This window comes from Pleurodeles waltl, chromosome 12 (genome assembly GCF_031143425.1).
Source record: "Pleurodeles waltl isolate 20211129_DDA chromosome 12, aPleWal1.hap1.20221129, whole genome shotgun sequence".
In the NCBI taxonomy this organism is placed as follows: Eukaryota; Metazoa; Chordata; class Amphibia; order Caudata; family Salamandridae; genus Pleurodeles; species Pleurodeles waltl.
This window is the reverse complement of record NC_090451.1, coordinates 99,864,559-99,888,657: the sequence shown is the minus strand read 5'-3', so window position 1 is coordinate 99,888,657 and position 24,099 is coordinate 99,864,559. Positions and strand designations below refer to the sequence as shown.

Here is a 24,099-nt window from a genome sequence, read left to right as displayed (position 1 = left end):
TCAGGATAAGGGAGATACCCGCTCAGATAACCCCTGCTCACCCCCTTGGTAGCTTGGCACGAGCAGTCAGGTTTATCTCAGAAGCAAGGTGTAAAGCATTTGCACATAACACACAGTAACATGGTGAAAACACTACAAAAGAACACCACACCAGTTTTAGAAAAATAGCCAATATTTATTTATATAAGGATATCAAAAGAGATTTGTGGCTGTGTATATACGGTGCGCACATCCAAGGTTTCTATTGTCCTGAATATTGGAAGTTCATGATGGTGTGTCTAATTAGACAGAAGGAAATGCTCAAGTGGTAGTACACCCAGCCACAGGGTGCGGTAAGCTGTCACCTGAAGGTCACAGTCCATGTAGGAGAAGAAAAACCACGGCACATCACGGGATCAAGGTGAGAAAACTTTATTCCTTAGTGATAAATCAGGGTGGAAATCCTCTGATATCATGAAATGCACTGGATACGTAATATGGAAGCACTGTACAATTTTCATGTTTGTGAAAAAACAGCCGACACGTGTTTCGTCATCCTTGACTTTTTCAATGCCCGAGACCATGGTAAGTCTTCAAGGTGTCCATGTTGTGTGTAAGCCGTGTGTGTATGGCGTCGTCCCGGAGACCATGCTGTACGGTTCAGTTTTCTTGGAATTGTATCACCTTGATCCTGGGATGTGCCGTGGTTTTTCTTCTCCATTTATCTATATAAAACAAGACCAAAACGATAAAAATCCAACATATGGCAATAAAGATTTGAATTTTGCAAGATTTAACTTGAAAATACAGTTCCTTGTGATCAACAAAACCAACAGTTCAGGCCAGCCGCGGTGGCGCAGGCCAGCTACGGGGTCGGGAAGACCGGCAAACAGTACCTTGGAATTGGAGGGCGTAGTGATCCTCGCGATGAGATCCAGAGAGTGGTGTCACTGGCATTGGTTCCGGTGGTCGGTGCGGGGATTATCGAGCCCTTGAAGTCACACGCGTTGCAGATCGAACTCCAGGCTGATGAAGTCAGGAGCGTTGGCATGAATGGTGTTGGGGTTGCAGTGTGAAGCGGGAAAATGTGACGTGCGTGCCCACAGGTCACGGTGCAGGCAGCGGCTCGGTGACGGCATCCAACTACATCAGTGAGACCAAGGCTGTGGTGTGGAGTGGGGCGGTGCGACATGTAGGATCACCAGGTCACGGTGCTGGCAACCGTGTTGTTGTTGCTGAACCGCTGTCATCGGTAGGCCCAAGTCGGCGGTGCCGGACGGGCTCTGTGCGGCGTCCATGGGTCGCGGTGCAGACAGGGACGTTTGTTGACGATACTGGAGTTGGTGGGCTGGGGCTGCGGTGCGGGACGGTGCTTAACCTTTCTCACAAGCAGTGTCCACAGGCCACGGTGCAGGTGTCAGCAGCAGCGGCAGCATCGGGGATGCCCAGGCTGCAGTGTAAGCTAGGCGATGGCGGAGTGCGGGGCCCACAGTTCACGGCGCAAGCAGCAGCTCGGGGGTGGTGTCAGATGGTGGCGTCGTGAGATCAGGTTTGCGGTGCGAAGCGGGCAGTGCGACTCCGTGCAGCATCGTTGGCACCGTCTCGGTGGTATTTCATCTTGAGCAGCACAAAACACACAGTTCCCAGTGCTGTAGGCAGATGAAACTGAAGGCTTTGATATCCCTGAAACTTCCAACAGTAGGCAAGCTCTACTCCAAGCCCTTGGAGAACTTTTAAGGCAGAAGCAGCAACTTCAGGCCAACCCAGCAAAGCAACACAGCAAAGGGGCAGTACTCCTCCTCCAGCTCTTCTTCTTGGCAGAAGTTCCTCTTGATTAAGAAAGATTCTAAAAGTCTGAGGTTTTGGGTCCAAAACTTATACCTTTTTCTGTCTTTGAAGTTGGCAAACTTCAAAGCAAAGTCTCAAGTGTTTGCAAGATCCTTCCTTGTCCAGCCCAGGCCCCAGGCAGACACCAAGGGGTTGCAGTCTGCATTGTGCGAGGGCAGGCACTGCCCTTTCAGGTGTGATTGACCACTCCTCCCTCCTCTCTAGTTCAGATGGATCATCTGATGGCTCATCAGGATATGGAGAATACACCCAAGACCCCTTTGTGTCAGTGTCTAAGGGGAATTCACAAGAGCCCAACTGTCAAACTGACACAGATGGGGAATCCACAAACAGGCAGAGACACAGAATGGTTTAAGCAAGAAAATGCCTAATTTCCAAAAGTTGCATTTGCAAACTAAAAAACAACTTTACTAAAAGATGCATTTTTAAATTGTGAGTTCAGAGACCCCAAACTCCATATTTCTATCGGCTCTCAAAGGGAATCTGCACTTTAATGATACTTAAAGGCAGCCCCCGCGTTAACCTACGAGAGAGATAGGCCTTGCACAGTGAAAAACGAATTTGGCAGTATTTCACTGTTAGGACATGTAAAACACATCAGTCCATGTCCCACTGTTAACATACATTGCACCTTGCCCATGGGGGTACCTAGGGCCCACCTTAGGGGTGCCTTACATGTATAAAAAGGGAAGGTATAGGCTTGGCAAGTGGGTACACTTGCCAAGTCGAATTGGCAGTCTAAAACTGCACACCCAGACACTGCAGTGGGAAGTCTGAGCCATGGTTACCAGGTTACTCATGTAGGAGGCACAATCCGTGCTGCAGGCTCACAATTAGCATTTGATTTACAGGCTCAGGGCACCTCTAGTGCACTTTACTAGGGACTTACCAGTAAACCAAATACGCCAATCATGAATGAAACAATCAACAGTACAATTTAGATAGGGAACACTTGCACTTTAGTACTGATTAGCAGTAAAAGACAATAACCAGCAAAAACAGAATCCTAGTACACCATAAAAACAAGAGGTCAGAAGGCAAAAAGTCAGGGGAGACACGCCAAAAGCTGCAAGGTCTAACACTGGTGTTGCCACGCTTTCTCTATATGCTTCAAGATCTTCATATACAATTACCAGCCCGGTGGTTCAGAGACATGGATGCGATGGCGACTGCCTTTCTCTGGCAGGACAAGAGACGGCGCCCTAACAGGAATGTCTGTCAAGGAAGCGTATACGAGGGGGGATTGGCAATGTCCAAGATATAGTATTACAACTTGGCAACCCAGGTCTAGTGCTTCATGAATGGCTCACAGGGGGCTGGGTAGACCCGGCCTACAGGCTGGAAGTCGGTGGTCTGGGGTTGTCCCGCATCATAGGCCTCATATATGGGGACCCAGTCACGCAGGACATCCCGGAAGTAACAACAATGGTCTTCAAGGGGTGGAGAGAGGCACAGCACCACACAGGATGGTGGAAGAAGCGGACACTCCAAACTCTGCTATGGGGAGGGATCTGGTTGGGGGAGGTGAGTGCCCTGCAGGGCTTCTCAAGATGGGATGCAATTGGTATAACTGTGGTGGGTGATGTATGGGTTGGGACCATATTCAATCCTTTCAAGAGCTTCAACAAGGGTACAAGATGTCACAAACGGAATTTCACAAATATTTGCAGCTAAGACACGGATTGAGATCCCACATACCAGAGGCTATGTAATTTTTAGGATTGAGTCCCATGGAATCAAAAGTACTGCTGGGGGCACTGGGCAAGGGGGGGGGGGGGGGGGAGTCGCCCACATTTACTGTGTGATTGTGTTGAATGTCCTGGAGGCCCTTCATCCCCATATAACTAAATGGGAGGTCTGGGTAGGGCCACTGGAAGAGGAATACTGGAGGGATGCCTTAATGGTGCCACGAGTGCTTGTCATACCAACCAAATTGAGGCTAGTTCAATTATATTACCTGCACTATGCATATCTAACCCCAGACCGCATGCACCGTGCAGGACTCAGGATCTCACCCAAATGCGGGCAATGAAGCAGGACCCAGGAGTACTTCTTTCTCATGGTATGGTCTTGCCCATTATTGCACAGTACTGGAAACAGGTAGTGTCAACGCTAGCAATGGTGGTGGGGACACTTCAGAGTTGTCTCTGATCATGAATTTACTGGGAGTGATGGAGGGAATGGGGGGCACCCGACAAACAATTACCAGGCACAGCATTGATGGTCGCAAAGAGGAACATTGCGCAATCCTGGCTGACGAGCAGCCCTCCCTTGGTTGAGCAGTGGAGGAGGGGAGCGGACTGGTGCACCCAGATGGAGAAGCCTGTGTACGAGGCAAGGGGATGCCACCAGCAATACAACAAAGTTTTTTCTAAATGAACTGGGGGTCAAGGACCTGATGTGGTGGATTAACTGTAAAAGGAACTGTGAGGGTGTTAAATATATGTTAAATGAGCCTCTGTTCTGCTTTCCCACTTATCTCCTATCGGAGCTTACAGAACCTCTCTGGAATGCACTTCTGCGTTCAAAGAAGACATTTATTGTTATTAATTCTCCCCCACCCACAAGTTCCTGAGAGATGAAATTAGTAGATTTCAAGCACACGTTTAAAAGTAGTCGCAGCAATGAAAGCAAAATATATCAAAGTACTTCTCAGTTGCAATGTACACAGCAAATATAGGTGATTATAGTATAATATAACTGCAAAGCATAAAAGTCTAATTCATCACCGTATGGGCAAGGCGGTAGGGCCTAAAGCTTCATCTTTCTGGGGTCTGCAAGTTGATGACTCCGGTCAACTGCGAGAAAGAGATTTTCTACCCAAACGGGAGACTGCAACTGACGTCTAGCTCCAGCCTGAATTCAAGCAGATTCAAATCTAACTCACTGTAGCCCAGAATCATCCTTAAAAGCAAACTCAGGGTGAGAGCCGAATAACCTTGGAGAGGGGCCAGTTCTCCTGAGCAAATTCGCTCTCAGACTGGATTGCGAGGTAAACACAAAGTCTACGTGCTCTTATCAACTAAGGTCTGGTGTGAAGAAAACAGCTTGGTCCGTCTTTTGGAAACACACAGCTTGGTAAAACACAGCTCATTTGTAATGTCTCAACTGCAATGTCTAACTCCACGTTAAAGCCAATAGGCAGCTAACCTAAATATCAAATGTAATGTCTAATGTCATGTCAAAGCCAAAAGGCAGCTAAACTGAATACAGAATGTAATGGCTAATGCCGTGTCAAAGCCAATAGGCAGCTAAACTGAATATCAAAAGTAATGTCTAATGTCATGTCAAAGCCAATAGGCAGCTAAACTGAATACAGAATGTAATGGCTAATGCCATGTCAAAGTCAATAGGCGGCTAAACTGAATACAGAATGTAATGGCTAACTCCATGTTAAAGCCAATAGGCAGCTAAACTGAACAAAACATATAGGGGGTCATTACAACCCTGGCGGATGGCCTAAAACCGGCGGTAAGACCGCCAACAGGCTGGCGGTAAGACCGCCAACAGGCTGGCGGTCTTACCTTGGTGTATTATGACCATGGCGGTTACCGCCATGGTCATCCGCCAGTTTTCCGTCCAGCCCGCCAGGGCGGAGACGACCGCCAGGCTGGAGACCTGGTTCTCCAGCCCGGTGGCCGTCAGTATACCACCGGCGGTATTTGGACCCGGCTTACCGCCGTGGATTTCCAGCGGTTTGAACAGCCATGAAATCCATGGCGGTAAGCACTATCAGTGCCAGGGAATTCCTTCCCTGGCACTGATAGGGCTCTCCCCCACCCCGACTCCCTCACCTACACCCCCCACCACCCCTGCCAACCCCCAAAGGTGGCAGGGCCCACCTCCCCACCCGACCCCCAACATAACATTACTCACACACACCCGACACGCATGCAGGCACCACCAACACACACACGCACACCCCCGACAAACATGGCTACATCCACACACACACAGTCATACACGCACACCCACATTCAAACATACACGCACACATCCATACAGACATACCCACAGACATACACGCACTCATTCCCATACACACAACAACCCCGCAAGCATACACACACTCACACCCCCCTCTACATACACACACGCACACCCCCATGCACGCACACAACACCCAACACCCCCCCACCCCTCTCCCCTAACGGACGATCGACTTACCTGGTCCGTCGATCCTCTGGGAGGGGACGGGAGCCATGGGGGCAGCTCCGCCGACACCACACCGCCAACAGAACACTGCCGCGCCGAATCACAGGATGTGATTCGGTGGGTGGTGTTCTGTTGACGTGGCGGTGGAGGTGGAGCAACCTCCACTTCCCCGCCGCCCGTCACTATGGCTGTTGGCGGCTCTCTGTCGGAATAACGACGGAGAGCAGCCAACAGTCATAATACGCCGAGCGGCAAACCGCCTGCACAGGCGTTCTTCCGCACGGCGGTCCTTCGACAGTCTTGCAAAAAGACCGCTGAGGTCGTAATGATCGCCATAATGTGCTACTGGTGAACATTGAGCAACTAATATGCGCAGTGGTGAAACACAAAGTTATTGGTCAAACACAATTAATAGCATCACAGCCTCACTCACAGGGAAGGAGGGGGAGGTTTGGTATATAGGAGATGAAGCAACATGTAACGTTTTATTATTCTGCCATGAAAAACTGATAACAATTATTTGTTAAAAAAAAAAAAGAGTAGTAAAGCATCAATAATAGCTGTATCTGTAGTAGATGTAGGAATAATCCTTCTAGGACCTGCTTCATTCTTGGGCACACGTGGCACTCCATACTCTCCTCAGTAGCCCTATATTCTGATCATGAAGTCTAGGTGTTTGTGAAAAATCATTCAGTCTTGAATCTAGTAAATCATATTAAAATGTATCCCCCTCTTCCAAATTGTTCTCCAAATTTTTTCTTTTTCATTTTTTCTTTTTTCTTTTTCATCACTTGTTTTCTTTTTATATGCCCCAATAACAACTGCATACAACACACTCACTCCTCACATTGTATCACCTCTCCATGCTTTTCTCTGCATTACTGAACTTGAATTTAACCAATGACTCACAGCATTCCTAACCTGACTCTGAGTCGTCTTTCGTTCTTTATCACTCGTTCAATGTTTCAAACTTTACAGGTCTAGGCTGCAGTTTTCTCTCATGCATCACACAACTGAAGTTCTCAATTTTCTTCACATTAAAGGTACCCTCCAAAGGAAATTGCATGTTCTTGTCACCAGATATGATCTCATTCCATTCTTTTAACCACAAACAAGCATGAAGTCCTGAATTTAACATCATTTCAAAGGAACAAGAATTTTCAGAGGTATTTTCTGTCCCACAATTATAGGAATTGGAGGCTTTTTCAATTCAGGATCAATTTTTGTTCGATCAAACTCATTTTAAACTACATGATATAAACAACGACAATCAACCAGTCACAACACGGCTACAGTGTAGACCAACCAATCATGGTACGACCCACAGTAATGAGTAACCCATTGCATCGCGACTCATAGCTCACTGTGATGTAATGCTTTCAGAACCACAAAGAAAATAACAACCTTAAATTAAAAAAATGCTTGTCTACTTTACCTAAAATAAAGAAAAGGAATTTAATCTCAAATCTTAATAAGAAGGAGACTAATCCTCTTACAGAACTATCAATCATACCAACGCAGGTTCTTTACCATTGGTAACACACACTTGATCGCCATGTTTTCCCCTGTGCACCAAAGAATAAACAATCACCAATCTAGATTGGAATACATTTGAACCTACATCTTTAGTAACTCGGAGAAAAGATACTGTATTGTGGTGTGAAGATGGCACCTGACAATGCACACCTCCACCTCGCAACCAATTTCAACAATATGAATGTATCTTGGACTCTTGGATGTCGACAAATTTGATTACCAACCCAGAACTCTGATAGTAACAATAATCACTCACAATAATTCAATATTTTCAATGCATTCAACCTCTAAAGTTCCATGCAACAATGCCTAAATAGAGACAGTAGTGAACACCAGCAATCTAAATCAAAACTGACAAAAGCATCAATATTTCAATGACTAAGATTCCTAGTAACCAGCAAATATAGACTACATAACCAGAAAAATCACACATACTATAATTAATGAAACCACAATATTCTGCACTTTCAAATCACAAGTTAGGACAGAGCCACAATCCTTTGCAGTGCGTTAATACTCACACTTCTTTTTCGAGTTGGACTTTTGAAATACTGGACCTAATCCAGTTTGTCCAGAGGATTGGAACCAAGAGTGTAGACAGGTCCAAAGAAGGGGACAATTTATCTCCAGAATTTTTCTAAACTCTCTCACATCTTGCCGTTGTCCATTGGCCACCACATCTGTTGATGCTAATCTTATCAAATAATCTCAACATAGTCACCTAAGCAGGGTGGTGGGACTAGTGGTTTCCTCAAGAATGTATGAAGAAATGTACCCCTGAATAGATTAGGGTGATAAATCAAGTAACATAATTAGTAAAAATAAACCTTCTCGAGTTAGATAAGTTAGAAACCAATTATGGTTTCTTACAGGTCCAAATCATTACAAAGGCACCAATATGATTAGTCAGTCAAATAACATCATATGCAAGAATGAGCATTCTACGTATGGGACAGACACTTGTATAGCAAAGTACACAGCAAAATCATTAAGCATGAGGTGAGCAAAACAATACAGAAACTCAGCAAATCACACTACAGAATAAAATGCAAATATACCTCATACATCCCCTAAATGAGCAGTAACAAGACTGATTTGCCCTAATGTTATCAGATGTGACAGTACAACACTTGTTACTTGTGAAACAATGACAGACTTATGAAATGAACAAGCTCAGTTAGTTTCAAGCAGGAAGAACAAGAAGAACCTTGGGCTGAATTGCATTTTGAGAGGAACACTTCCTCCTAAGCTTACAAAGGACATCTTGTTATGAAAAAGGATAACAGAATCTCAATACATATTACTTGCAATAACGTTGTAGTGCACATTGTGCTCCATGTGGCGACAGTAAGAATAAGAAGATGGTCATGTTTTGAATTTCAAAATGGAGTCAAGGCCTAGTCTGCCTAACATTAGAAAACATGGTTCTGTTAAGTACAGGAAGTTAATTTCAAATACAAATGAAGTATGCCAAGAAATTGTGATTATTTGGTCATTGGTAATCTGCCCTAACGCTTAACATGGAGCACTGGCTTTTCAGAGACTTGTTGCACCAGACGAGAGATGGACTCTTAAGATCAACCACTGATTTTTCAGACACTATGTGAAAGACTCTTGACAAGGACCACTGGCTATTCAGAGACTGTGGCCTGATTATGAGTTATTTGTTATATTCTAACCGGTGAGTAAACCTCTGTTTACGCATAGGTCGGAATTGCGAGTTAAAAAGTATTTAATACATCCAATAACTATCAAATGCGTCAAATACTTAAACCTTTGTTTAATTTCAGCAGGTCACCACTGCCGAAATTTAGCAGGGGAAATGTGCACGGTATTCACCGTACCATGCGGCATGTTATTCTCCAACAACTCACAATAAGCACTATTTATTGCACCCGATAAATAGCAAAGCCTAGGGTATTGTTATTTACGAGGTGTGATAAATAGCACCTTTATGTGTAAACAAGCTGCAAGACTTATCAGACACATGAGATAGACTCTTAAAAAGGACCACTAGCTTTTCAGAGCTTTTATTCATGCCAATAGGCCCCATTCAGGAGGGATACTCACGATTTGTTAGGCCAAAATTGGCTCTATCTTGGCTGCCTCACGCCAGAAATTGTCTCTGCACCAATAGAAATACATTCTACTGATAATTTTTTTTTAATCTCCCTCTTACCTCTTCTAAAATGTTGGCAAACTATCCTACCAGACTTGAGATAGACTTCTAACATTCACCACTGGCCTTTCAGATTGCCCAACCATGTCTGAGCAAGACTGTTAACATGGACCAGACATTAAATAGATTCAACCTGGACCACTGCCCTATCAGACGTGGCTAAGGCTTCTTTCTGTCCCTTCAGAAGCGTCAGCTCCATCCGGACGTCAGGACGCACGGATACGTGAGGTCAGCGACCTCAGCTCGCGTGGATGCTGAGAAAAATGAATAGGGGTGAGGGGGGGGCGGATATGTAATTAATTGTTCCCGTCTTACAAGCCTGCGTGAAAAGAACAGCAACTCCATGACCAGACCTCCAAAAACACACAAGGCCATTTCCAGGTAGAACCGCGGCTTTTCAAGACCTGGTTAGTATCACACCTGAGCGCGAAGCACTTAAAAACCCCAGCGAGTCCCCCCGGACAAGTCACAATCCCTGCTAAGAGACTCGGGTAAAACGGTACTTCCAGGGCCCCAGCTGCCTCTAACAGTGAGTACCGGAGTCCAGTCCCGCCTCTGACCGTGTCCCGGCCGCCAGTTGAGGGGTGTGCGCGCGAGACCCATTGTAACGGTTGGAAAGATGGCTCTATGCCGCCAGAAGCTCTATATTTCAGTCACGGGCGATCATTTAAAAACGATACGCTCTGGGAGTTGTAGCCCGGTTTATCTCCGTGAAACCTTGTCCAAAGCTTTACGGTGCAGCCTATTTTAATTTGGGTGGTGTGAAAAATTACGGTGGGTTTTTCTTATAACTTGGTAGAGGGTAGCAATTAAAATCTGAAAACCTCGCCACCCTTTTACAGTTTTAATGGCTGGAACGGCCAGAATTGCATAATGCGGCATTTTACTTAAATCAAAAAACATCTAAGATCCAAAACAGCAAAGAATCACTGTGTTTGTATAGTAAAAAAACATGACATTTATTAATCTCAATTAAAAACACATCGACATATATTGAAAACCTATTTGGTAAATGACAATCTATTACATTAATATTATGTTTAAATGCATAATGAATATAATATTAATGTAGCACGTGCGTTTTTTTTTTGTTTTTTTAATTTTATTTAAAGAACGACCTAAAAGAAAACATGAGCACAAGAGGGAACTCCTTTTTTTAGTTTGAGCGTAAGCTTATGACCTTTTGTATACCACTTCTTTGGGCTTCCAGCTGTTTTATTTGTTAGTTTGTCTCATTTGAAAATCCTTGCTTGCTAGTGGTCAGTCATGCCTCTTCGTCCCTCTTTCTTTGTGTGTGTGAGAAGGGACCAACTACTGTATGATTACGCTTTATCTCTTTTATCTGGTCTGTAGGGGACTTTTTTTTTTTTTTACTTTGTTTCCTCTTCCTTTCCAGGGAAGCATCCCTTTTCCTTTGCAGAGCATTCTTCCTCTGAGCTTAGCTGTAAACAAGGCTATAAATCAGGATATCTGGATCACATTTGGTCTTTGTGGGCTTGCTACACTCTCTCAGCTGTCTGGCTCCTGCTCTTCATTAGCTTGGATTTTCTTTACCAAGTGTGCCTGCCTGTGTGCTGAGACAAGGGAAGAGGATCACTTGTAATTGCTTATAGCCTAGGCACCAGCTCTACCAGGGCTCCGCAATCCTTAGAAACAGTGCCCACTTCTGCTCCAAACTAGGATCGCACTCAGAGCTCCAGCAGTGCAACTCACTTCACACACTCCAAGCCCTCAGCCGTGCCAATGCCAGGAACCCCACAAACGCTGTCTGCCAGCGCACCTCATTTCTTGCAGTCAGTACACTGCTGCTCCAGTACTGAGACCTCGGGCGCAGTTCCATCACTGCAACTCAGTTCACACACTCCAAGCCCTCAGCTGTGCCAGTACCAGGAACCCCACACACGCTGTCTGCCAGAGCACCTCAGTTCTCGCAGTCAGTACACTCTGCTGCTCCAGTGCTGGGACCTCGGGCGCAGCTCCATCAGTACGTCACTGTTCACACGCTCCAATCCCTTAGCCGTGCCAAGAACCCCACACACGCTGTCTGCCAGAGCACCTCAGTTCTCGCAGTCAGTACACTCTACTGCTCCAGTACTGGAACCTTGGGTGCAGCTCCATCAGTGCACCGCAGTTTACACGCTCCAATCCCTCAGCCGTACCCGTACCAGTACCAGGAACCCCACACACACTGTCTGCCAGAGAACCTCAGTTCTCGCAGTCAGTACACTCTGCTGCTCCAGTACTGGGACCTCGGGCGCAGCTCCATCAGTGTACTGCAGGTCACACATTCCAAGCTCTCAGACGAATCAGTGCCAGGAACCCCACACACACTGTTTGCCAAAGCACCTCTGTTCTCGCAGACAGTACACTCTGCCACTCCAGTACTAGGACCTCGGGTGCAGCTCCATCACTGCAAGAACCCTACACATGCTGTCTGCCAGCGCACTTCAGTTCTTACAGTCAGTCCACATTGCTGTTCCAGTACTGGGACCTCGGGGGCAGCTCCATCAATGCACCTCAATTCATACACTCCAAGCCCCTCAGCTTTGCCAGAACCCCATATACACTGTCTGCCAGAGCACCTCAGTTTTTACAGTCAGTACACACTGCCATTCCAGTACTGGGAGAACGGGCACAGCTCCATCAGTGCACCTCAATTCATACACTCCAAGACTCTCAGCCTTGCCCGTGTCAGAACCCCACACATGCTGTCTGTCAGAGCACCTCAGTTCTTAGTCAGTATACTCTGCTGTTCCAGTACTAGGACCTTAGACGTAGCTCCATAAGTGCACCTCAGTTCTACCCCAGCAAGGTCACTTCCTTTACTATACTGGGATCCTGCACACATACAGTTTCATCACAGCAGCTCAATTCTAATATTCAGTCCCACTGCCAAGCCAATACTGGACCCAAAAGAGTAAAACACAGCTCAGCCAGTGTACATCAAGTCTAACATCCAACATCACTGTTGATAGGAACTACCACAGCTCCGCCAAAATCCATCAATTCTAATATTCAGTGAACATTACTTCTCAGTACTAAGGCTCACACACACGCCCTTCAGGACTCCTCGCTTCTGTGGTTCAGATGCAATGCCACTCCCATACTGGGCCCCAGTTGCAGCTTCACCAGGGTACCTCCAGGCTAACACCTGGCAACAGTGGCACACCAATACTAGTTTCCACACATAGCTCCATTAGCATACCTCACCAACATACAGCTCTGTCAGTGCACCTCAACCCTAACCTGTAGCGCTCCATTATTCCAATACCAGGAATTACACGGTGCTCAGTTTCTCATCCCTCACCCACTGTCTTTCTGTTATTCGAGCACTAGGCTGGGACACAGTTCAGTCTTTACCCCCAGTCCTGATCTAAAGCACTAAAATATTGCTGTATTGGGGTTCACATACAACTCTGCTAATGCACCTCCTGCTGTTCTGCAGTGTCCCCTGGCTGTCTCACACTCTGACTTCTGTTTGAGGATGTGGGGAAGCCAATTAAATCAATTCTTAGCTGCCATCTTTATTTGTGAGGGTCTGTTTCACCTATCTCACTCCATTCTTTCCTTTACTCTATTTGCTTTCTATGTTTTCTTTTCCCCCCACTTTTCTCTTTCCATCTCTTAAAATCCACATGTTAAGTTTCGCTCTTTCTTTTAACTGTTTTTCTACTCCTCTCCTTTTTTTTTTTTTTTTTTTTTTTTTTTTTTTTTTTTTTTACATTTCCCTCTTCCTCTTGCTACCTCCTCTGTCAAACTCGCAAAAACGTGGTTATTTCTTTCCTTGTTTCGTTCCTCTCTTTTCTTCATCAGGCGTTTATTCTTTCACTACTATATTCTCTTCCCTTAATTCTTTCTTTGTCTTTTGTATTTGCTCTTTCCTTTGACTCTGTATGCGTCCTTTCACTTTCTTTTTTCTAGATCTTCCTTCCTTTCTTTCTCTGGTGTTTTTCTTACCGCTATCTGTCAGTTCACATTTTACTATAAATCTTTTTCCTGTCTGTATGTGGAAGCCACAAGTTACTTGTCGGAACCCGAACTGTCAAAGTGATTTTCCCATTCTGTGTCTGTGAGAAATGTGCCGGTACATACATGCCCTGGTTCTTTTGCTGCTTGTTTCTCTCGCCATTTCTCTTTTTTCCTCTAATGTTAATTTTTTTCTTTCTTTTCACACTTTTCATTTTTTTCCTCTATCTTTCATTCGCTAGCTTCCTTCCCTTTTTTCTTTTGTCTCACACGTTTGCTCTTTCTTCTTAGTTTTCATTTCTCGTTCTTTCTTTCCCTTCTTTTATTTCTTTTGTCCGTTGTATTCCTTTCACTTCTCTTTTCCTACCCCATCCACTTTCTCTTCTGAGGCCTAGTTATCAATGGAGCAAAAGGTGCAGTGGCACCAGGGTCTAGAGACCTATGGACGTCACTCGGCTCCTAATTACTGCTGTATTTTCCTACCGAAATTGCAGTCAACCGTTTTCATTTCTTACGCTAGGGCCCATGACCCCGTTACTACTCCACTTGTCCTCTCCCTCTTTACTTCCGACTCACTCTTTCCTTTCACCCTCCAATCCATCCCAAATTATATTTTTGTTATGGTGTTTTGAGCATTATACTCCAATGCCAAAAGTTTATTTCTGATAAAAGTTTATATGATAATTATATATGTTTTAAGATAGAGGAAGACGGTAAATTGAAGTGCTTTAGTTGAATGCTGGGCCACTGGAATTATATATCAGGAAAAAACAAAATTATGACGCACGGTTGACCAATTTATATGGGCAAAAAAAGTCCATTTATGAATTTACAATGCCAATAGCTCTAACTCAACAAAATGCGAGACCTATTGCATTGCAAATGCTTGTTCTTTTTGATGTTATAACCCTGTCCCTTTTGGCACATAATGGTAACTCTCCCTTTTTTGTGGTGTGCATTTTACTTTAATATCAGCACACACAGCTAGAAGCTGGAGCACCCACACAACTACCACCCTTTAAACTCTTCAGTGTGGGCGTCGGCCAGTGGCCTGGTGCGGGTCACGACCAGTGGCCGACACCAGGGCGGGGGTTAAAAAAAAAACCGGGAGACACGGAAGATCTTTCATGCCTCCCCTGCCCCTTTGTGGCGTTGGCACGCCGCGAGGCACGCTGACGTCACTGTCTGTTTTCCCCAAAGCCGCTTCCTGTTCCAGTGGGGAAAATAGGCCTAAACTGGCCTTCCCGACGCTCGGGAAGGCCTCGTTTGAAAGTGGAGATTCTCCCCTTTCAAACGAGGCCTTCCTGAATGGGTTTCAAACCACACCCACATATAAAAGTGATCTCTTTTTTTATATATATATATATATATATATATTTGACACCAGTTCTCTTGCAGTTGCAGCTTGCGTCTTCAAAGCAATGCACATACTTCAACTGACGCGTTTCGACTGTAGCTTTTAGGCAGCAATAAAAAAGTCCAGTAATTTGTGATTTTGTTTCTGGTCCAAAAGGATCTGACTTGTCTAGTGGCAGTTATGATGCCATAAAGTAGCGCAGAAGGTTTATATGCCTACTGCAAGGATCAAAACTGTATTATATGTGAATAGCTGAGTGGATTAGTAAAGCCAGCCATTGCCTGCGCTATAATACAAATTAAATGTATGTGCGAAGAGGGCTGTGGAGAGATGAAATGCACTTTTGCTGGGTGGTAGTGAGGGAATCGGAGGAGGAGGTAATGGGAGTGGGAGAATCAATAATGATTGTTGGACTGGATGCTAGAGGCGCTAAAGACTATGATGATTTGTATGTGACAAGGTGAAGTAATAGTGTGTCTTTTTTGTTTGAGTGTCTTGAGAGAACATGCTGATTGAGGGAAGAAGCAAAGGTAAGGTGACCTCTACTGTTGCAGGTATCACACACACACCAGCAATTTTTTGACTGTCTATAGGCTAGTGTTTTAGAGCGACAGTTTAGCCAGTAGCAGAGATGGCAACTCGTTGGATGGCTGCTGCTCAAGTCCTAACTCGGATTATAGAGGACAGCTCTGACGTAGGGTCAGAGACTGAAACAGCAGATACTGAGACAGCATCTGAGGGATAGGAAAATGGCACAGACTCTGGGAGTGATTTTTCAGTCTGAGAAGTCCCATTCGTTAGCTCTTCTTCCAGTAATTATAAGGGAGGTGATGAGGACAGTCCTGCTGTCCCTTCGCAAGCACAGTCTGTGCAGCAGGACAATAGCGGGTTAGCCCAACCCGGAGAGCAGGTGCATGCAGCGGCAAGCACAGTGAGAGTGCTCTCTTGGGAGCTTCCTAATTTAGTTCAGCCCCAAATTCCACCGCCCAAATCGTATTGTGGAGACATCAAAACTATCTATCACAAAACAACCTGGTTTTGTTATGCAGGTACCTGCGGTTTGGGTCCTGGTCTTGGTGGCCATATAGAGATACTTACAAAACACAGACATTTCTGGAAACTAGACATCCGGGAGAGTCCACCGAGGAGTGACTTGTGTGGATTCACAAAGGATTTCTTAACCAGAATACCCTGCAAAGCTGAAATGTTGAATGAAAGCTCTATTTTTTCTTGCATTTCTTTCACACAAACTATAGGAATATGCTGGGATCCACAAAATTCCTACCACCTGATAAAAACGATACCCCACTTGAGTGGCTGTACCTAGTGCCTGCGTCAGGAATGGATCACCGCAGGGTCAACAGTTGCCTCATGTAAGGACCAAAATTGACTGTTGTGTGATCTAGTCCTGACACGGCCACTAGGCCTACCCACACAAGTGAGGTACCATTTTTATCAGGAAACTTGGGGGAATGCTGGGTGGAAGGAAATTTGTGGCTCCTCTCAGATTCCAGAACTTTCTTTCCCCGAAATATGAGGAAAAAGTTTTTTTTTTTTTTTTTTTTTGCCATATATTGAGGTTTGCAAAGGATTCTGGGTAACACAACCTGGTGAGAGTTGAATTCTGAATTCCCCTAGGTATCTAGTTTCCAAAAAATATATAGGTTTGCTAGGTTTTCCTAGGTGCCGGCTGAGCTAGAGGCCAAAATCCACAGCTAGGCACTTTGCAAAAAACATGTCAGTTTTCATTGGAAAAAATGTGATGTGTCCACGTTGTGTTTTGGGGCATTTCCTGTAGCGGGCTCTAGCCTTACCCACACAAGTGAGGTACCATTTTTATCGGGAGACTTGGGGGAATGCTGGGTGGAAGGACGTTTGTGGCTCCTCTCAGATTCCAGAAATTTGCAGCACCGAAAAGTGACAGAAAAGTGTTTTATTTGCAAAAATTTTGAGGGTTGAAAGGGATTCTGGGTAACAGAACCTGGTGAGAGCCCCACAAGTCACCCCATCCTGGATTATCCTAGGTGTCTAGTTTTAAAAAATGCACAGGTTTGGTAGGTTTCCCTAGGTGCCGGCTGAGCTAGAGGCCAAAGACCAAAGCTAGATACTTTCCAAAAAAACACATCAGATTTCAATGTAAAAATGTGATGTGTCCATGTTGCGTTTCCTGTCGCGGGCATTAGGCCTACCCAGACAAGTGAGGCACCATTTTTATCTAGAGGCTTGGGAGGAAATACTGAATAGCAGAACAAGTGTTATTGCCCCTTGTCTTTTTCTACATTTTTTCATTGCAAATGTAAGACAGTGTGTAAAAAAGAAGTCTATTTGAGAAATGCCCCGTAATTTACATGCTAGTATGGGGACCCCGGAATTCAGAGATGTGCAAATAACCACTGCTTTTCAACCCCTTATCTTGTGCACATTTTGGAAATAAAAAGGTTTCCTTGATACCTATTTTTCAGTCTTTATATTTCACCAAATTAATTGCTGTATACCCGGTATACAATGAAAACCCATTTCAAGGTGCAGCTCATTTATTGGCTATGGGTACCTAGGGTTCTTGATGAACCTACAAACCCTATATATAACCGCAAACAGAAGAGTCCAGCAGACGTAACGGTATATTGCTTTTAAAAAATCTGCCATAGCTGGAAAAAGTTACAGAAGAAAACGTGGCCAGAAATTGCTCTTTTTTTTCACCTCAATTTCAATATATTTGTATTTTATCTGTTGCTTTCTGTAGGAAAACACTGAAGGGTCTACACAAATGACCCCTTGCTGAATTCAGAATTTTGCCTACTGTTCAGGTATGTTTAGCTGTCCAGGGTCCAGCATTGGTTTCACACCCATTTTTGTCACTAACTGGAAGGAGGCTGAAAGCACCAAAAAATAGTAAAATGGGAAAAGTCCCAGAAAAATGCCAAAATTGTGTTAAAAGATGTGGTTTTCTGATTCAAGTCTGCCTGTTCCTGAAAGCTGTGAAGATGGTGATTTTAGCACAAGCCTTTTGTTGAACCCGTTTTCAGGAGAGAAAAAAACACATATTTTCTTCAGCTGGCCTTTTTCCCCATTTTTCTGGGGAAAAAAAGAAATGTTATCTGTATTTTGGCTAATTTATTGGCCTCCTTCAGGGGAACCCACAAACTTTGGGCATCTTTAGAATCTCTAGGATGTTGGGGGAAAAAAGGACGTAAATTTGGCGTGGATAGCTTATGTGGATGAGAAGTTATGAAGGCCTAAGCCAACTGCCCCAAATAGCCAAAAAAGGGCTCAGCACTAGAGCAGGGTTGGGGGGGTGGGGGTGGGGGGGGGGTGGGGGTGGGGGGGGTGAAGGCCCAGCAGCTAAAGGGTTAACATGTAAATGTGTTTGTTCACAGCGATGATTCAGAACTCTGCGCTCAAACAGTACTATTCCATTCTGTTTTGAAGAATAACAATTCTGTCACATTACAACATGCATGTCTTTACCATATATAAGTATATTTAAGGTCATGAAGACCTATACATATATTGTCGTTTTTTACCCTCACAAAACCATAGAAATTCAGCAGTTACAGTTTTACTTATAGTTATACTTATGTTAATAAACTATCACTTGTGGCCTAAAGTCACCTAATGGCACTAGTTATAGTTTCTATGGTTTTGGGTGTGTAAAACGTGAACCTAACTATAATGTCTCTGTAATCTTCATTTTTTTCAGTGAATTTCTATATTTTTTTTTTTTTTTTTTTTTAACGTTAAGTAATTACTGTACATTAATACAACACCCAGCGCACACAGCTAATGCACCCAACCCCATTCTGCGCATGGCCTTTGGCCATGTGCAGCAGGAGTATGGTGAGGGTTTTTTTTTTTGTTTGTTTGTATTCCATTGGGCTTCGGATCTGCAGGTCCTTCGCATATTTACACTGGGAGTCACGTTGTGCGCCACGGTGGATCCGCGGATTGGCCAATAAGAAAAAAGGGTCTTTTTTTTCCCATGAGTGGTCCCTCAGAGACTCCTCCATCTGCCCTACCCACCATTAAGTGGCTGAGCCCCGGGGGATCTAGCTTTTGGGGCAGAATTGGCCCGTGGAGGGGGACCACGCAGCCCCCCCCCATCCCCTTTTAGCAGTTAGCAGTTGGTTAGGCCCCAGAGCTGGGGTCCCCAGGGGCGAAATCAGCACAGGAAAGGGGGCTAGCGTGCCCCCCCCGCCTTGCACTAATTGGCCGTTCCTCTGGAGATGGGGTTCCCAAGGCCAAAATCGGTCCAGGAGGTGGCCTAAAGGCCCCCTCCCTTTTTAGTGATATGCCGGTGCATGGGGTCCCTGGGGACGAAATGGTCGCAGAGAGGGGGCTGTGCGCCCTCCCTCAACTTTCAGTAATTGGCCGGGTCCCAGGGGATAGGGTCTTCAGGGCTGATAATAGCCCAAGGAGGGGGACTGTGTGCCCCCTCCCCTTTCAGCAATTGGCCAGGCCCCAGGGGATAGAGTCCCGGGGCTGAAGTTGGCCCAAGGAGGGGGACTGTGTGCCCCCTCTTGAATGATACATTTAGAAAGGCCCAGGGATGGCTGGGCCCTGGGAAACAGGGTCCTCGGGGCTAAAATTGCCCCCCAGGAGGGGGCTGCATGCCTCCCTCCCAATTTGCTATATGGATGGGCCTGGGGAATGGGGCCGCTGAGGCTGTAATTGGCCCGGAAGGGGGTTTGCGTGCCTCCCTCCCGGGTTGCCTGCATGTGAGGGTTTGGCCACAGGGTTTGACCCAGGCCAGGGCCTGTGGTCAACGCCCCTCCCGCAGAGCATGACTGAAGGACGTGCGTGTTGCAGGCTTGGGTGCCTACAGAGAGTTGGCTGCAGGGGTGTGGCCAGGCCCTGACACCGAACAGCTGCCACGCTTGGCCAAAGTGTGTGCGTGTCACTGGGCGTGGGTGCCTGCAGGGAGTTGGTCACAGGGTCTAGCCATAGGCCAGGGCCTGTGGCCAACCCCCAGACGTGCTTGGCAAAATGCTGTGCACAAAGGGAGTTTGATTAACGCAAGGTAATTAAATATTACTTTACATTAAATAAACCCTAGAAATTCACTGAAGAAAACAAAGGTTACAGGGATGTTATAGTTAAGTTCAGATTTTACACACAAAAAACAGAGAAATTCAAGGGTACATATAACCCCACATATCCCATCTGTCCTCACATCTTCTATCACATCATCAAAAATATCACTGTAGTGGTGCAAGTTATAGTTACCCAAAGGCACGAATTATAGTTTCTATTTCCTAACTATAACGTCCCTTCAATTTCTGTTTTGTTTTTAAGTGTTAACAAAATAAGAAAACTTATGTGTCAGGGGTTGCTTTTATTCCAGGTTAGCTTGGATAGTATTTTACCAATCTGAAGCTGTAATGCTGAGTCTGGAGTGGTAAACGGCTTGTGTCAATTTTCAGCTCGGCATGGATGGCATAGTGCTAATCCTATGCTCACAAATTTTGCTATAAAAATGGCAGAAGGCTTTGTCACTTTCTAGGTCGACGTGGATGGCACTGTGCTAATCCTTGCTTAAAACTGTGCTAGAAAAATAGATATTTGATGTGAGCAGATTCAGAGTTTCAGTGGTGTTGTAGGGTCCTCCATACAAAGGACATGCTCTGCACCTAAAACTTGGGAACTACCCAGTGTTCCCTGCTTGCCTTTTTTTTTCCCTACTCATATATATCTCTATACTTACCACCTGTGGTAAAGATATCATTATAAAGGCTGTTTCCCAAGAACAACAACACCAATATGCCCTTTGGTCACCTATGCTGTGTTTTTCATGGATTTTGTTAATAAGTGTAAGAAACAAACCTCTAATGTGCATGAACTGCATTCTTGTACCCCTAATTCTTCTGTGATTCATGATCCACTGCAGTAATCCTGATTATGTCACTGATTTCTTCTTGCACAGCACAGTTAGTCAAAATAGTACCTGGTGAGATTTAGACAGAATTAGCCACCCTTTCTTCTTGTAGATGTAGCAGGTGAAAGGATCAGCTCGGCCTTCACCTCACCGACAAACACAGGTAGCAAGAGTTGCTACAGTAAATACCAAAGTGGAGGTGCATTATTGTATTGTTTTGCAACATTTATATAACATTTACTACCCTTATGTGGGGTGCTGAAGCGCTGGTCAACATGGGCCACACGCTACACCATGTAGAGGGTCTGGTTGGAAGGTTGTTTTTTTCTGATCCTATCTGGGAAGTGTTTCCATGTCATGTGTGATGACTAACCAGATGCAGTTATCATGTTATTGAACATAGTACTGAGCAATGTGGTGGATGATGAGGTGTGAGAACTGGCTGTGCAGTTTATAGTTTCAGCAATCTGGCAGCTTTGAGCAGTCGTGCAGGCCCCTTTATGGTATTTCTAATGAGAATAGTCATCTTAGCTTATTAGTGCACTGGATTGTCCATTTGAGCTCTTTTGTTTATGGTTCTCAGCAGCCATAGGTTTGAGATAGAAATGTTTGGAAAATATGTTAGGATGATGTTTCTTTCCATCATCCTGTATCTGAACGTCACTGGGAAATGTAAAGAAACAGTCACAGTATCTAGGTAGTTGAGACTTACAGTGGTGGACTAGAGTGCTACGATTGGCGAGCAGTGTGTGACATTTGTCTTTAGGTATTCCATGCCTGTTCAGTTGGCCATGGATGGTTTCTTGCTGTTGACTGGTATAATACTGAGTGTTGGACATGTCCCATCTGGCAAGATGATTATATATACATTGATATTACAATACAATACAATACCCAGGCTATGCATAGGCCAGTCTTTTATACCTTACCTGTACACAGGAAGTTGTATTCTGGTTAGTGTATTCCATATGTGCGGACCGTAGCCAGTACTTGAATGTGCAGTTATTATTCTGGGTCTATCCTGGGTTGTGGGATGATGTAGTTATGTTCAGTAACCTCCACCTAAAACCTAGTGACGTGCCCAGGCAATGCTACCAGCTCCCCTGTAGATAGGCACCTGAGGTTGCATGGAGAAAACTGCACCGCAACCCAAACCACGGAACAATCCAACAATATCATATTGCAATATGCAGCACAAAAACAGTACAGCGCTCCACTATTACAAAATGCCACATAAATATGCAAAAACAATCTTGTGACACATTTACCACTTCTAGAAACCTACTTTCATAATACAGTGTTAAAACTGGTTTGCCCCAAGCACTGATTTCATTTACCACCAAGAGCATGAATTAGCGCCAGTCAAAAATATTTTATGATCGCCCCTTAAACTGTGCTGCAAATTTGTCAGCAAGTAGCAGTGAGAGGTATGCTAAATGAGGAGCAGTGAGATAACTACACCATAGAATAAATAAAATAGGTGTGCAGCGATCAGAAATTTTCTTTTGGTGTATTTTACAATATAAGTATTGGTTGCAGGCATTTTTCTTGCTGCTGAACAAACAATGACGTTTTAACTATGTAACAGGCCATCGGTTAAATGCATGAGCTTATGTGCTATCTGGACGGTCTCTGGAAACAGAAGGAAACTTTTTATGAGTGATATCAAAACTATCAAGATTGTTCTATGGACCCTGCAAGACCAGAAAGTTCGTTTCAGAACGCTAGTAGCCAAGCCTTTGACATGAATTTTGCAAAGACAGATCTTAGTGCAGGTGCATTAATCTACTAAGCTGCTAGCTTGATGTACATGCAACTATTAAATTTATTCCAAATTATGTCCCGTGTCAATTTTGATTGTTTTGCACAGGACTTATAATGTTGCTTTTTCGGTTATAGACTCAGAAGTACAAGACACAGAATGCAATGAGAAAACAGAAACCACTTTTATATCCCATGTGGGGCAAGTGGAGATCTGTTTCCAGATGCGTGTATATAGGGAGAATGCCAACCGTACAATGCAAAAGAACGTGGTGTGCTTCGCAGGAGTTAGCTAAAAAGATATAACCCACACCGTTAAAATGATTATTGGAGCCCAGGGACCCCCACTGACTCAAAATTGGAATTCAGGGACCGCCCACTGAGTCATTATTGGCATCCAGGGACCCCTGGCCTAAGCAGTTTAGATGATCTGAACTTCAAAACAATAAACAAAAATATTAAAGCATTCATTGAACAAGTACATACATTATGAAATATATTATTCAATTCACAAATGTGGAAGAAAATCTAAATTTCAATTATTTTAATGGGAAGGTGAGTTTTTTTTTTTCTTTTCTTTTTTTATTCAATAGAGGCCCTCCATCTATTTTGTTTAATGCACTAACGCTGCTCTCGCAAGCGATTTTAAGGATACCAACTTTATTGTTAGCTTCCAGTTTTTAATTCATTCACATTTAATGAACGTTTTACATTTTGCTTTTCTACTTCTGTACACTTTAGTAATTAATATTGTTTAATTTTCTAAGCAGTTGTGGGCCCCCACCCTCCTTCGAGTAAGCGTTATGGACCTCCCAGAAGTCCCCAGACCACAGGTTAGGAACCACTGCTCTGACTGAAGCAGGCAGTGCCCGATGGCTTGACTTTCGGTGCAGAGCTTGGCCGTACTCTTTCTCATACTGCAAATATACCCTGAGGCTGCCCAAATCTTTTCCTGATGTCTACCGGGGTGTTGTGAAAAACAAACCAGGTTCAAGGGGAACTCGGTCCATTTCCCACCGAAAAAAAATGTTCAAGAAGTGCTTTCGCAAATGTAGTTTTTGCTGTTGCTTTCAGGGAAGCAATGATTCTATAGTGCAACGTTCAGTGCCCTTTTTAACGTGCCAGAATGTGTTTAAGAATTTTACACTTTATGCATTTTGCATACTACTCGAGCACATTTGAGATGTTGTGCAGAATTCACTTAAAACAGAAATACATTTATATTTCCTTGCTGTTGGTTTATCTATACTTCATACATTGACATTATTTGATCACATTTGAAATAAAGACAAACGTGCCCATGTTTAAGACACAGAAACTGCCTTGGTTTCCATAAACACTAGGTCTCTTTGATATTATTATTATTATTATTATTAATAATAATAACTTGTCCCTTTACTCAGCTAATAAGCATTCACATTACTTGATTTTTCATTATGCATTCTC

General features: G+C 44.4%; 1 protein-coding gene and 1 long non-coding RNA gene across 2 annotated transcripts in view; one reads left to right on the top strand and one right to left on the bottom strand.

Moving 5' to 3' along the window:
* Positions 1 to 24,099, bottom strand: part of LOC138267321 (uncharacterized) — a 118,775-nt gene that overhangs the window by 83,018 nt on the left and 11,658 nt on the right. The window lies entirely within an intron of this gene.
* GAL3ST4 (galactose-3-O-sulfotransferase 4) overlaps positions 9,987 to 24,099 on the top strand; it is a 263,999-nt gene continuing 249,886 nt past the window's right edge. The window contains exon 1 of the mRNA XM_069216179.1: positions 9,987 to 10,104. The gene's annotated coding sequence lies outside the window, so the exon portion shown is untranslated. The remainder of the gene's footprint in view (positions 10,105 to 24,099) is intronic.